The sequence below is a fragment of the Urocitellus parryii genome, assembly GCF_045843805.1.
Source record: "Urocitellus parryii isolate mUroPar1 chromosome 13 unlocalized genomic scaffold, mUroPar1.hap1 SUPER_13_unloc_9, whole genome shotgun sequence".
NCBI lineage: Eukaryota > Metazoa > Chordata > Mammalia > Rodentia > Sciuridae > Urocitellus > Urocitellus parryii.
The window spans coordinates 1,497,504-1,512,237 of NW_027551777.1; positions in this window are offsets into that span (position 1 = coordinate 1,497,504).

The following is a 14,734-nucleotide window of genomic DNA, read 5'->3' on the forward strand; positions in this document are numbered from 1 at the left end:
GTAGGTGACCCACTCCACTCTTTCTTCTTCAGAAAAATCTGAATGACAATGACATCATATAACCCCTTCAGCTAAATCAAGCTGATGGGAATATGTTTTGATTCACATTAGTCAGCCATTGGACTAGCAGTACCTGAGACACAGAACAGGGGCTTAAGAAGTTTGAGAGAGCTGAAAGTGGAAAGAGCTGTAGTTGGTATGGCAAGGGTAACACAAGTTATGTTTAATGTAAAGTAGATCTTGCTCAAAGAGATTCAGAATTAAAATATCTTGTCCAGAAAGTGAGCAACACATTAAGGAAGATACATCAAAACTAAGAGCAGTTATGACCAGTGTGGGAAATAACTAGGAGCTCACGTTGGTAGCCAGCTGGGGACATCATTTTCTCCTCTGGGAGAAGAGCTCCCAACCACAACCTCCAGACATCAAACCTAGCGGGCCACCTCTGATCCATCCACTCAAGCACCAGATCTTCCCTGCACTAAGGGGAAAAGAGGACTTTAAATGACACTTGAAATTGAATCAATCAAGTAATGGGAGCAGTTAAAGAAATGGAAATAGCAAATTCGTGGGAACAGGCTGAAATAACCTTAAGGAAGTTGTCTATTTCTCAAGATATTGAGGTGGTAAATAAGCAAGTCAGTAGAAGATAATACATAAATAAAATTATCTTTTTAGAGAGCAATGACTTCTATTTCTGTTCACTTATTTGTATGTGATGAAGAGTAATAATAATCTAGTGTGGTTTTAGAAAAAATAAAAGACTTTTATAAAAAGGAAAGAACATTTGTCAGTTATTATATATAAGCTTTGTTGATATACAGAAATACCTGCCTGAATGCCTACACATACACAGCAAATAGATCTTGTGTTAAAGTATTAAGCTTTTATATTTGTAAATTGTTTTGGTTCCACATGCTTTCAGGTGAACTTTAAAATGTGAAATCCATTCTAGAATTAGAAATCTTCAAGGAAGTGAGAAGGATGCATTCCTTGTTGGTCGCAGCTGACTCTTCCTCACCCTGCTCTGCCTGCCTTCCCTTCATCCTCTGATGGAGTTGTGGAGAGACCTTACAGAGTTGCTGTTAGGAAGCAGCAAAGTGAAGCTTTTGAATTATAAAACATTTAAATGCCAATCCTGGAAAATACATAAGAATCTTGTCATGGGTGATTATAGAATAAAGGGTTTCTTTTTAAATTCCCTGTCAAAAAATGAGTATAGATGATATTTATCTATTTCAATACATAATATAACCAGCAAATTGTCTTTTGAATTAAGTTGAAGTACAGCGGATGCCTTCTCTTTGATATGCTTATTTAATGTATTCACATATGAACATATTTTCATTATAACAATGACTTCTGATATTAGATCTAGTTTTTCAATATGAAAATAACAGAGTAATAAAATGATTTTATCCTCTGAGTTACAAATCAAAATAAAATTTGTGGTATTCAGTTAGGCATCGCAACAATCGAATATTTTCTATTTCCAGTTTCTATAAAATGATACTGGAAGAACAATGAACATGAACTACAGAGACTCCATTTATTATTATCCTTCAAGTGTACTCACTTAACCTTGATTTAATAAGTGTGTAAAGATGGGGGGTGCATTCAGGGCATACACTTCTTAATAGCCAATATCAAATTTGCATTTCCTCAGGTTATATTATTATTATTATTATTATTATTATTATTATTATTATATAAACATTATTTCACATAAAATTATGAGATTTCAAAGACCAAGAGTGTTTAAATTTTTATCTCTGTGTATATAGAGCCAATTCGGGTCCAAAAATATATCATCTGAAGTAGTACAGGGAAGAGGAGTCAAAGAACTTCATCTTGGAGACAGGAGTGGCTATCTGAGACAATGGAAGACGCTGAGTTTGGAAGGCAAGCAGACCTAAAGGAGACAAAAGAATCAAGTTCCAAATCCCAGGGAGCAGTGAAAGTGCAGAGCAGAGTCATTCACAGCCAAGAAAATATCTGAAAGTATGGATTCAGAAACGACATTACCAAGGGAAAATCAGCCATAATCCATGAAAGAAAGACAATTTTTGACACTTGAAATCTTGAACAAATTCTAGATAATTTTTGACAGTTGAGGCATCCATTTTATTAATTGGCCAAAGCATGTGATCTGTATTACTTATAATTATTTAATGGTATACAAGTTATTCATTGCTGTAGAGCAAGTGCACAAAATAGGAGAGAAATACAATAACTAAAACCCCAAAACACTCTCAGAATTTTAAAACAGGAATCATTAAATTTATCATTTTCAATTCCATATATATTTAAACGACTTTTGCTTAATAGAGAAAGAAAAAAATAATAATGTAACTGATAATTATATTTTCATGTTTTACTCCAAAATTTATTTGGGTAATTTTAAGATTGAAATGATAAATTCTCACTTTATTCCATGTACCTCTCAGAATACTAAGTACTGGAGACTATATCTATTATTTCAAGGTTATATATCAATCTCATTATATTGAAACCAAACTAGATAATGTTTTTTTTCTTTTTTAGTTGTTCTTTACATTTTTACAATATTTCTTCTGAAAGTCAACTATTTCTCTTAGATTCAAAGCATATGTTGGGAATGCACCATTTAAATAAAGTAATCTCACCTAGATAAGAAATCATATTTTAATTAATTTTAAGCTTCATCTTAAAACAAATTAGTTCATGAAGTTAGTAGAAAACATAAAAATCATTAAAAAATTGAGTATAAACAGAAATGGAAAAATAGAATGTTGCAGGCTTGTTTTATATGACAGCAAAATTCTGAATGCTGCCCTGACTGAAAAATTAGAGATCCAATATAAGAATAAAGGTGAGGCTAAAAAAGAAGAAAAAATTCTCATTTTGTTCAGATTGTCATAAACTATTAAAAAAATACCAAAAATGTAATTCTTAAAATAAATATTTTTTTTTCTGTGTCCAACCAGTTTGTAAATTCAACACCAGGGACATTTTTAAACCTGATAACAAATACTTTTAGCAAATTTTTAGGAGAAGAGGTAATATTTTGTTCAAGAATATGTAGTTGAAATAAACACAGCTTCTCCATGTAGCAAATAAGATGGCATAGCAATTAATGTGGCTTGTACACATGCTCAAAAACCCACAGATTTAAGAACATTGTAAGGTTAATCCAAACATTTTAATGGTGTATAATAATTGTGATACAATTTGATTTCTTTCCCAAAATTGAAGGAACATATATCTAATGATGAAGATTTCCCTGACAAATTCATTATTTGATAATAGTTCATCTTTGTCAAAACTTCAAACCCCAGAATTCTACCAAGTTCATTGTCTACATGATCCATCTGCCTTCTACTGCTGGCTGAGTTAGCATAAGTTGCCTAAGGGAACAGGAACATATGTAACTCTCTTCAAAGTCTGCATTTCCACCCATGAATTTCAATCTTACATTCTATTGCACTTACTTTCCATCTTGCTAGTTAATATTCCTTTCAAAATGTACCAAAATATTTAAAATATGTGTGTAACAGAGAAGTTCAGTACCTGCCACATGAACAGAAATATCACAATGATTCTACCAACTCCTTAAGAATTTGTGTGTACATTAAAGGCTCTTGTGCAATTTATTTTAAAAAATTCAAAGCATTTAAAAGTTTATAGAATAAACTTATTTTTATAATAAAATACCTCACTATGACTACTTTCAACCCACCATGGTTTGGTAATCATTGATTGACCAAAAATTCACTGGGAAAATAAAATCATAAGAAGAGTGAGCCAGTGAGGGAGGAGGGGAAACTGTTCCAGTCACTGAAGGCTAAGCTCACAGCACAAATAACTTGAAACATGTGGTGCCTGACACTCCTTGGAAGATGGGAGTCCACGTGGGGTGGAAAAAAAAGATTGTCCACGTGATTCTCAGAGGATTAACCTGGGAGCACCAGGAACTTTATATCACTGCATACACTTTGCTATGAAGAATCTATTTTCTGGGATTAGAAGACTAGAAGTCAAAATCCAAGTTATTAAAGAAGATAACAGCTACACTTCCTGGGCTGTGTCAATCTCTACTTAAAAGTCATCCATGGATCTGGACATCTGGGTTTGGGGTAGAGTACTTGCCTATCACTCACAATTCCCTGGGTTCTCTCCTGACTGCACAGAAAAAAAAATCTATCTTTGCTTGAAGACAACTTTCTATAATGGAAAAATTAATGGTCTTTCTTTTCAAACATGGTCAAAAATGAATAAATAATAAAATTATTTGAAAAAAATTAAATTCATTAATTGTACCTTATTTTTATTTCTACAAATTATTTAAAATCATTTTATGGGGCTGGGATTGTGGCTCAGCAGTAGAGCGCTCGCCTAGCACGTGCAAGGCCCTGGGTTCGATCCTCAGCACCACATAAAAATAAATAAATAAAATAAAGGTATTGTGTCCAACTACAACTAAAAAATAAAATATTTTTTAAAAATCATTTTATTTTCAGTAGTTTATGAAGAAACAAAAAATGTTCTTTGTATGAATGTCATGTAAAATGTGGGGTTTATCAGAGGATTCTAAATTCTAATATTTTCAAGACATAAGACAAATGTATAGTCAAAGAAAGACAAAAAATTAAAGTAGCACTGAGAATTGATTTGCTATCATGAGTAAGGAAATGTTTCCTTTTTTTTTAATAGAAAAAGCACCCGTGAAATCTTTTATGGAGGGATTTCTAATGCACACATTTACATTTTTACAAATTTCTAGGCTTTTATAAAGTAGTAAGTGCCTTATTATTCTTCTGTCATAATATTGAAAAGCTAATTTCAAATAAAATTATTTATTACAACAGCTGTAGTTTAAAAGTCTGTGTATATATATATATATATATATATATATATATATATCATGTATATATATGGGATAATGAATAGATTACGACAGTAGAGGGTTGTAATTTAGATAAACAATTCAGGTATTTACACTGGCAGAAGTGCAATGCTGGAGGGGAGAGGAAGGAAAACAGTAGCAGAAGCTGAATAGAAAATAAAAAAGGAGAAAAGAAAGTTGAAGAACTAACTGAAGAGAAGAGGTAAAAAGAGAGTCGGAAAACACATAGCAAGTGAGAAACTGAAGGGTCCCTGTGTTTCAACAGAAGCTGTGTGCTGAGGAAGCTCCCATTCTCTTCAGCTTTGGGCACACCGTGTGTTGCAAGACTCCAAAGCATGGTTCAGCATGATGCCATCTTTTTCAATTCATGGTGTATTGGTGGCTTATCTTTTGTGTTCCTCCTCCTGGCTCCTAAATGGCATTGCCTTATTTCATGTTTCTCTCCACTGTGCCTTCTCATAATTGATGAGAGGGTTTCATAAGGAAAATCCAGAAGTTGGAGTTGGAAACTGGAAAGGTAGATAAGACTACCTGAGAGAAAGGTGTATGGAGAGGAAGCCTAGATAACAGAGAGTCCTCCTCGGGAATCCACAGAGGTCTGATAAGGGCATGCACATGAGAAAATCCCCCAGTAAGGGGAAGATCCACTGAGTTACAAGGAATGGAACCCAGTGCTCACACAAGACCTGAATTGGTACCTACTCCCCCCAGCCTGGCTCGAATGACTTTATGTTCACAGTCTGCTTGCAGAGAACAGAGATGAGTCTTGCCTCAATAGTAGGAAAAAACCCTGAAATGAAAAAGGTTGGGTTACTACCTAACCATCTGGATCAGACAATTCCTAAAGATAAAACTGGTCCAAGTAGTAACTGTATCCCTGTACAAATCTCATTAATATATAAAGGAATTTTTTTTAAGTTCCAGAAAGAAATTAAAAGCTTTCCATTTAATACAATCCATAATGAGAAGAAAAATCAAGAATTGAAATCCATGCAGCAAGCACCCACACAGATGTTAGAATTAGCAGACAAGCCCATCAAAACAGAAATTATAATTCTATTTTATATATTCATACGTAGAGACATAGAATGTATAAAAAAGACTCAATTATATTTTCCAATGAAACTTAGTGTGTCTAAGATGAAAAAATATGCTGGATGGAATGAATAGAAGATTGACTTTGCTATGGAGCTCATGAAGACACAGCAACAGGATCAACCCAATGAAACACTAGGAACATATGCTGAACACCAATAAATAAATTACCAAAGCATCAGTGAGCTGAAGAACAATTTCAAATGGACCAATTATACTGTCCATGGGTGTGGGCCAAAAGTTGCATACAATGTTGTAAGTTTAAATTCATCACAATTAGAAATTTCTCCCCATTGGAAGACTTGACTTGAATTTTAAAAAGTCCCACTCTAGGAGAAAATCTGATGAATGATGTTTACCCACAACATGTAAAAAACCTTTGACTGTCAATAATAAGAGAAAAAAAAAAAACCATCACTTTTGTACTAGAATAAAGCTTAAAATACTCATGGGAAGAGATGGAAGATCTGGGACTCCCACCCACCTCCTCTTAAATGGAACTTAAATGGCAAATAATTTGTCAATTACTTAAATAAGTGAACATTGAGCTACATTAGGACTTAGTCACTCCACTTTTGGGTATTTGCAGAGAGAGGAAAGTGCATGGCCCTACAGTGATCATTACACATGTATTTGCTGTCTATCAACAGTTGCTTGAAAGAACGTGGAGACATGAATTCACCATGGATTGCAACTCAGTAATAAGAAAATGGACCCGTAATGTACTAAGAATGTGGGGAAATCTCAAAATAGTTACACTTTGAAAAGAAGCCTACGTGCCAAAAAGTGTTTAATGTATGATTCATTTGCATAACATTTTAGAAAATGCAAAATAATCCAGGGATAAAAGCAGATCAGGGTTTGCTGGGGAAGTGGGAAGGAGGATTTGCAAAGGGGCACAAGAAAACCTTTGAGATGATGAATACATTGTGTCAGTGGCTTTTAAAAATGAGGTGTGATTTATTTTGTGTCAATTGCAATTTAATGTAGAGATTTTAAAAGAAGGTAAAACTAAGTTAAATTTTATGATTAATATACTAAATGTAAGACTGAGACTGTCACATAATATTGAAAAAAATTTCAAAACTACATAAAAATGGTTATTATAGAAGAAATTTAAAAATTAAAAATTAAAGGAAACAAAAGCTATAAAACCATTAAAAGTAAGATAAATCTAAACTAAGCTAATTCTAAAGTCATTGGCAATGCATGAGGATTTAATCTCATTTTTTTCATTCCAAAAAACAGCTCTATCCTCTCCTTGTCCCCAAATGCCACAGTGTTCCATCTCTGCTCCTGGACAGAGCTGGGGGCTGGGTCTCTTGCCAGGACTGTCTTTCCTCCCTTCTCTGTTGATAAATTCTGATGTTTCTTCACATTGTATTCTCACTTTCTATTAACTGAATGTGTTTCCAAAGTGTCTTAGCAGTACATCTGGTGTGATGACAGTTTTGGGCCCTTTGGATTATGATATCATCAGAAAAGTTTGTCTTTATAGTTTTTTTTTTTTGTTGTTGTTCTCTCTCTCATTCCAGAAGAAGAGTACTTTTGACCAGTAGTTGGCTTTTATAAATATTTGAGATGAAAAAGTAATAAACTCATAACCTCAATTATTAAATTTACCTATGAGCAAATAATTTTTTTTTTTTTTTTTAGTTCTCCGCGGACACAACATCTTTGTTGGTATGTGGTGCTGAGGATCGAACCCGGGCCGCACGCATGGCAGGTGAGCGCGCTACCACTTGAGCCACATCCCCAGCCCCAGCAAATAATTTTTAACATAGAATTCAAACTGAAAGGATTTTAAAATTTGTAATAGTTGTTAATTTTTACTTGGTTGAATTTCCCAGCCTATGGCCAAGAATCTGAGCTATCACAGGGTCCTGTGCCTGTGGGAAGGTGTCTTTGCACCATCATTCTCACAGATGGACTGACACTTGAGCACATATTTTAAATACAATTTGTTTTTATGACAACAAAGAAATATAGTAATATAACATAAAATATAAAATATTATTAAATATATGGCAATGAAAATAAAATGCAACTCTTCTAAGTGCCACCTAAACTGTCTTCTGTAACATCAAGTATTAAGTATGTGTTGTGCAGATTTTTAACAATCTCTCCTACGGGTAAACAAATATGTTTCATGTGACCTGGGAAGACATTTAATTGATTCTAAAAGAGAGAAGGGAAGAAAAACATACCATTTGGGTTTAAAAGGCCTCATATTTGTAATCCTTTACCATATTCAATTTTGCATAGAAAATAAAAAAGGGCAGGAAATAGAAATTGTAGAAAAGGTAACAAAAAATTTGTTTTAATAAAATTATGAATGTCAAAGGGAAACTTTAAACAGGCAAGGGAGGTTTTGCTCAAGAGCATGACAGTAAATATCAGGACTAATGCGATAGGGAAGAAAGCTTGAACTTAACTCCTACCCAAACAACATGGGAGAATTTTTTAAGTCCTCGGTTGAGCTAGGGGAGAAGTACTGGAGAACTTAGGGAGAGGTTCATCATTGTCATCAGTCCATCTTGTGTGCTGATTGCCACTACAGAAGTCAGATCCTACAGAGTAGAGAGGGCCCTCTCTTGACAGTTACATTTCAAAAGAATGGGTCCTAAGTTCATGAAAATGATACTTTTGATTTGGAAGCTGGCAAGAGGCCATTTATTTCTAAAAGGGACAAAGAAAAAATTTGCAATTCTTTAATTTTCTGAAGTATGTACCCTGGGGAGTTGTGAGGATGAGGGGCAGAGGGCTAGAATCAGAAAAAAAAAAGTTTGTTCAATTTTAATCAAGCTGAGTGGTATGTTAAAGACATACTGGTGAAAAGAAATCTAAAAAAAAAAAATAAAGAAGAAAGACATGCATGTTTTCCTGTCATTAATTACATAAATTATTTTTTTTAATTCTTGTCTCTGGAAAGTTTTAGAGCTTCTAGACTCAGTGTGCAAACTTAGTAAGACTTCAGCAGTTCATATTGATAATGTGGAAAACTAATTTGACTGACCAGCTCTGTTGAATCACATTCTGTTATAAACATGACAAAAAAGAAAAAAAAAAAAACTGAAACAAGTAGTTCAGAAAATATCCTTTAAAAAACCTATCTGACAAGTGCCATTTAATTTCCATTATTTTTAAACTTACTGGTATATTGTTAAATGAATTGAATTTTATTTAATATCAGTAATGAATTCTTCCTCTAAATCTTCACACCTAGTTTTCTGCAATCAAATATTTGCTGGGATGTGGGCTGAGCTTTTAAGAAAGAGCCATCTCTTTCTGTGAGAAGAGCCCAGCTCTCTGGTTAATGAACTGAAAGTCAATCATCTTGACACAAGATGCTTGCATACAGTACTGTGTCTTTCATTAGAAAATGTTCTGAGAAAAGGATTTTTCTTGATCTATCACGGTGAAAAGATTCTGTCCTCTTTATAGACTTAATTGATTTGGAGAGTCTTTGTGTACCAGCTCTAGACACAGTTCAAAACAAAACCTAAAACAAAACAAAGTCTAATCCATACTCCAAGAATCATTTAAAATGCAAACAGTGTATTTCAAATTGATCCAAAACAATTTAAAAGGAGTGGCCCAAAAGGCATCTTCATAAAACTACTATAATTACCAAGTCGGATGCATAAGTCATTTATACCAGCAACTCTGTGTGCCTCAGGGAAGACTATTGGTGTGTCTCCATCACCTCAGTAGTGATGAGATGCTCTTCCTAAGGTGTCATGGAAAGATTGCTGGAATTATGAAATCCTGCCAAAAGAACAACTCAGATTCTGTTGTTGTTCCTATGTGAGTTGACCCCCCACCGCCCCCCACCAGAGCTCATGTGAGAGACAAAGCAAGAAGGTTTCGAGGTAAAATGATTGGGCTGTGAAAGTCGCAACCCAATCAGTGAATTATTCCCCTGATAGGGATGAGATGAGTGGTAACTGAACACAGGTGGCTGTGGCTGGGGGAGGGGCTCATTGGGGTGTGCCTTTGGGGTTCGTGTTCTGTCCCTGGGTAGTGGAGTCTGTCTCTGCTTCCTGTTGACATGTTTCCAGATGCTTTCTGGTGATTTGGGAAACAATTAGAATCACGATCCACTTTAATAAAAAGTGGATTCAAATGAGCTATAGAATTTTATCTTCAGCTTCAAGAAAAAGAAATGGTTTTTGTTAACCCACTCATCTATTCTCCTATCCATTCATCCACTAACTTAGCACAGGTCTAGATGGCATTGGGTATGTGTGTGTTACACATGGCTTCATTTTCCAGAAATTAACATGTCTGTTGAAAGAAACAGCAAGCCAGGACATTACACCTCATCCAGAGGTGGTCAAATGAGTAAAATGGAAAATTTAACAAAGGAAACAAATAAGAAAATTTGCAAGAGTTATTGAAAAGATTGGGAATCTACTCCTCTCTCACAACATTTTGAAATATGGGACTATAAATCTTCCATAGATGGGTCAGATTTCAGTTGTAGTAACCTAAAAATGAAGTCAACATACCTGATGATTAAAGCATTAGAAAGATGAATTGCAATATGTGTAGTGGATTTTAGCTTGCTATACCACAAAATTTCTGAATTGCATTGCGTTTTGGGGAAGTCATGTCTTGAAGTATATGATGGAAAATAGAACAGGGATTAACTATTCATAGAGGGAGCATTGACAGGCCCTGCATAGTTTGGGTAGGTGAATTCCACTGATGTCCATGACTTGTATAAGCATGAAACACCTGAAATGTTGAAATCTCAACTTCTCCCCCATTATGGACCAAGAATGTGAGCAAGGATGTTATCACCTTGATCTTCCCCTTCATGAGATTATCAATACATTATACAATCTAGTTGCTTTAAAAATAAATAATTTCATAATAGCACTTTTACATTGATGAGAATATTATAATTTCAATGCAACAGCAACAATGCTATTATGCCTACATGTGTATTTTTACTATATACAATATTAATTCATCAAACCAAAGAAAGTAAAGCAAACAAAACAAAAGGTTCTAGCAACTTTAGTTCTATATGCCTCTCTTCAACTTCAGGGTTTTTTTTGTGTGTGTTACAAGTTCCCACTTAGTGGATCTGTCAGTATTTCCAGAAATGCATTTAGCATCATGGCCAACTGCAGGTGCTAGATGTGCATAGTATTGGCTCCTAGATGTCATGCCCTTTCTAGTGTTGCTAATCTCTGGTCATTGCTTAGAGGTGAGAATAACTAGCATAGACTCACCAGGGTTTAAGGGGATACACAGACTCCTTTTAATCTTGCAGAAGACCTAGTAAACAGAATTTCACTTCAACGTGCACATATCTAGATATCTCCTGAGGGTGATATATTGTTTGCCGTACCAAACACTGACCTTCAGATTTAGGAAGAAAAATGTATTTTTGATTCAATTAGTTAGGTGATTCCTCCATTGATTTGAGTTTAGTGATATTTAGACCTAAGATTTCTATTTCAGTCATACATATTTTAAGTGTAACAAACAATGATCAGGGTTGCTTGGAGACGTGTCATGTTTAAAACAAGCTGAATCTAATCATTAGAATCTAAACAACCCAATCCATAAATAGCTAAGGAACTGAACAGACACTTCATAGAAGAAGAAATGCAGTTGATCAATAAACATATGAAAAAAAAATGTTCAACATCTCTAGCAATTAGAAAAATGAAAATCAAAAGGACTCTGCAATTTCATCTCACTGCAGTCAGAATGGCAATCATCAAGAATACAAGCAACAATAAATGTTGGAACAAGGTACACTCATTCACTGCTGGTGCAACTACTCTGGAAAGCAGTATGGAGGTTCCTCAGAAAACCTGGAATGGAACCACCATTTGACCCAGCTGTTTCACTCCTTGGTCTATACCCAAAGGACTTAAAATCAAACTACTACAGTGATGCAGCCAAATCAGTGTTTATAGCAGCTCAACTCACAATAACTAAACTATGGAATCAACCGAGGTGTCCTTTAGCAGAGCAGATGAATGGATAAATAAAATATGGTATATATACACACAATGGAATATTACTCAGCCTACAAAAACAATATGATGTTTTCCAGTAAATGGATGGAGCTGGAGAATATATGCTAAGCCAAATAAGCCAGTTCCCCAAAAAACCAAAGGCTGAATGTTTTCTCGGCTATGAGAATGCTAATTCACAATGGGGGTGGTTGGGGCTAGGGAAGAATAGAGTTACTTTAGATTAGGTAGAAGGGAATGAAGGGAGGGGAGTGGGTATGAGGGTTTGAAGAATAGTAGAATGAATCTGATATTATTACTTTATGAACTTATATGACTACACAATTGATGTGATTCCACATCATGTACAACCAGAAGAATAAGAAATTATACTCCACTTATGTATGATGTGCCAAAGTGCATTCTACTGTTATGTATAATTAATTAGAACAAATTTTTAAAAAATAAACATAGTTAAGGTTTAAAAACAAAGAATTAGTGTAAGTGCAGTCTCAGGCATTTTTCCACCTATTTGTTCAACTATTTGGCTGGATGTGTATATTGACTTAATGCTGTGGTTCCTTTTAGTAGACCAATAGTCTACACATATGCAGTAATGTGAAGATAAGAGTTTTAATATTGTGCTACAGACAGAAAAGCTAAAATTTCTCCTCTTTAAACTTCAATTATTGAAACATTTTGTATTTCATATTTTTCCTGTTTTCTCCAATGATCACTGTATCACCAAGTGTCTAGCAGATCAGTTTTAGTGGCTCACTTTGTTGCTTTGGATAACAGTACTTTATTTGGAGATTGATAGTCAGTATTAGTTTGAAGAAACCTTGGATTAACAATTTATACCACAGTAAATTCCCCCAGAAGCCTGCAATTTTGGTAGAGTAGCCTAAAGTTAGTGGCACATTCTGGAATGATTTAATTATATACCAGCCAGAATGATGTCTCCAACTTGAAGAATTCTTAAATTACTAATGTCTAGTGCATAAGAAACAGTTATTGTTTTGTCTTTGTTTCAGGGTTATTTGGCTCTAAAATAACCACTTTGAAAGCACTTTGACCAGTGACTGCGGACGATGATGTAGTAGATGACCCAAATCAAGTGAACCTATTTTGTTTTCTAACCCAAGTTGTACGTTGATACTAAATGTATTTTAAATTGTTTGAAGAGTTTCCAAGAATTTAAAATATGGATGAAATAAGTGCCAGTTCTTATTTACACCCTTTTAATTCAATTGGTTGAAAACATAGCACTGTTCAGGCATATAGATATATTTACAGTTACATACAATATTTATTTATGTGTTGACATTAGAAAATACCACTCTAAATACTCTTGATTTAGATATTACATCTGTAAAATAAGAAAATATTCATAAAACCCAAGGTCAATTAGGAAACATTTTCTTATGAATGAGAATTCTAGTTATTGATGGTGGGTGGACCACATATTTATTTTAACTTAGAACCCAATACAGTGGTAATTAAATTAATGATTTAAATATGAACCCACCACAATTAAAAGGAGAAGAAAGAGGCTACCAAAATAATTAACAAAAATGTCGGGGGAAAAGCCAAATTACAATGATAAATAATGAAGACTTTGAAAAAAAAATACAATTTTTTATCAAATTGAAGACCAATCTATAATACCATAATAGCACCTGTTGAAAATTCTTTGAGATTTTAATAAGTATCGTTCAAAGTATTTACCCTCAATTAACTAATTCAATCATCAAATTATTCACTCTCATTGTGTACTAGATCTTGTACTTGCAATTAGCCCTGGTCTTCTTAGTAATAATAGTCCCTTAGTAACAAGTTCTTTCCTCCAGAATAATAGATCTTGTACCACCTCCCACCTTCAAGTGCCTTTACTAAACACTTCTATCTATCATCAGTTTCTCTTCTCTCTATAATTGCAAATTCTTGGGAAGACTTATCTGTATTCACTCTGTTCCATTGCTTATGCATGATTAATCATCTGTCCTCATGGTGACAATTTGACAGTGGTGACACTTATGGTTACTGCCTGCATCTTGAAACAGAAATTCATTTCCCCTTTCTCCCTTTATCTAAGGTGATGCAATCCCCTTTGGTATTTGTATTACCTCCCTACTTACTCTTTCTCATAATCCTTTGCTAGATCATTTTAGTAATTTATAATCTAAATATTGGATATTAAATGCTGCAATGTGCCAAAAATCAGTCCTCGATTGTCTTTGCCCTGGTCCATTTTTACAAAATACCTGAGGCTGGGTAATTTATAAAGAACCGAAATTAATTTGTCCCAGATCAGAGGGCTTGGAAGTCTTAAGATTGAGGCACAGCCTGCTTTCTCTACCCTCATATGGCAGAAGGAGAAGCTAGGATGGGCTTCCTTTGTAGGATCCTTTATGAACCAGCCAATTTCACTCACTAGGGAGGAAACTTGTGACCTATTCACCTCTTAGTTCTATCACATCAGCAGCACTTGAATTTTGGAGGGGACACATTTAAACCTTAATAACCTTCTTTCACCTATCTACACTTGTCTTCTGTATGATTTCATTGAAATTACCTATATAATGATAAAATTTAAGTGTAGCATGTCAAAATCTGAATTTTCAATTTCCACCTAAAACTTGTGGCTTGAATTTTCCTTCAGTGACTCACACTCAAATGCTCACATAAGAATATTGGGGGTTATTTTTCATTCTCTTTCTCATGGATCACATCCAAATGAATGATAACCAAATTCTGTCAGCTATGTGTTCAAAAC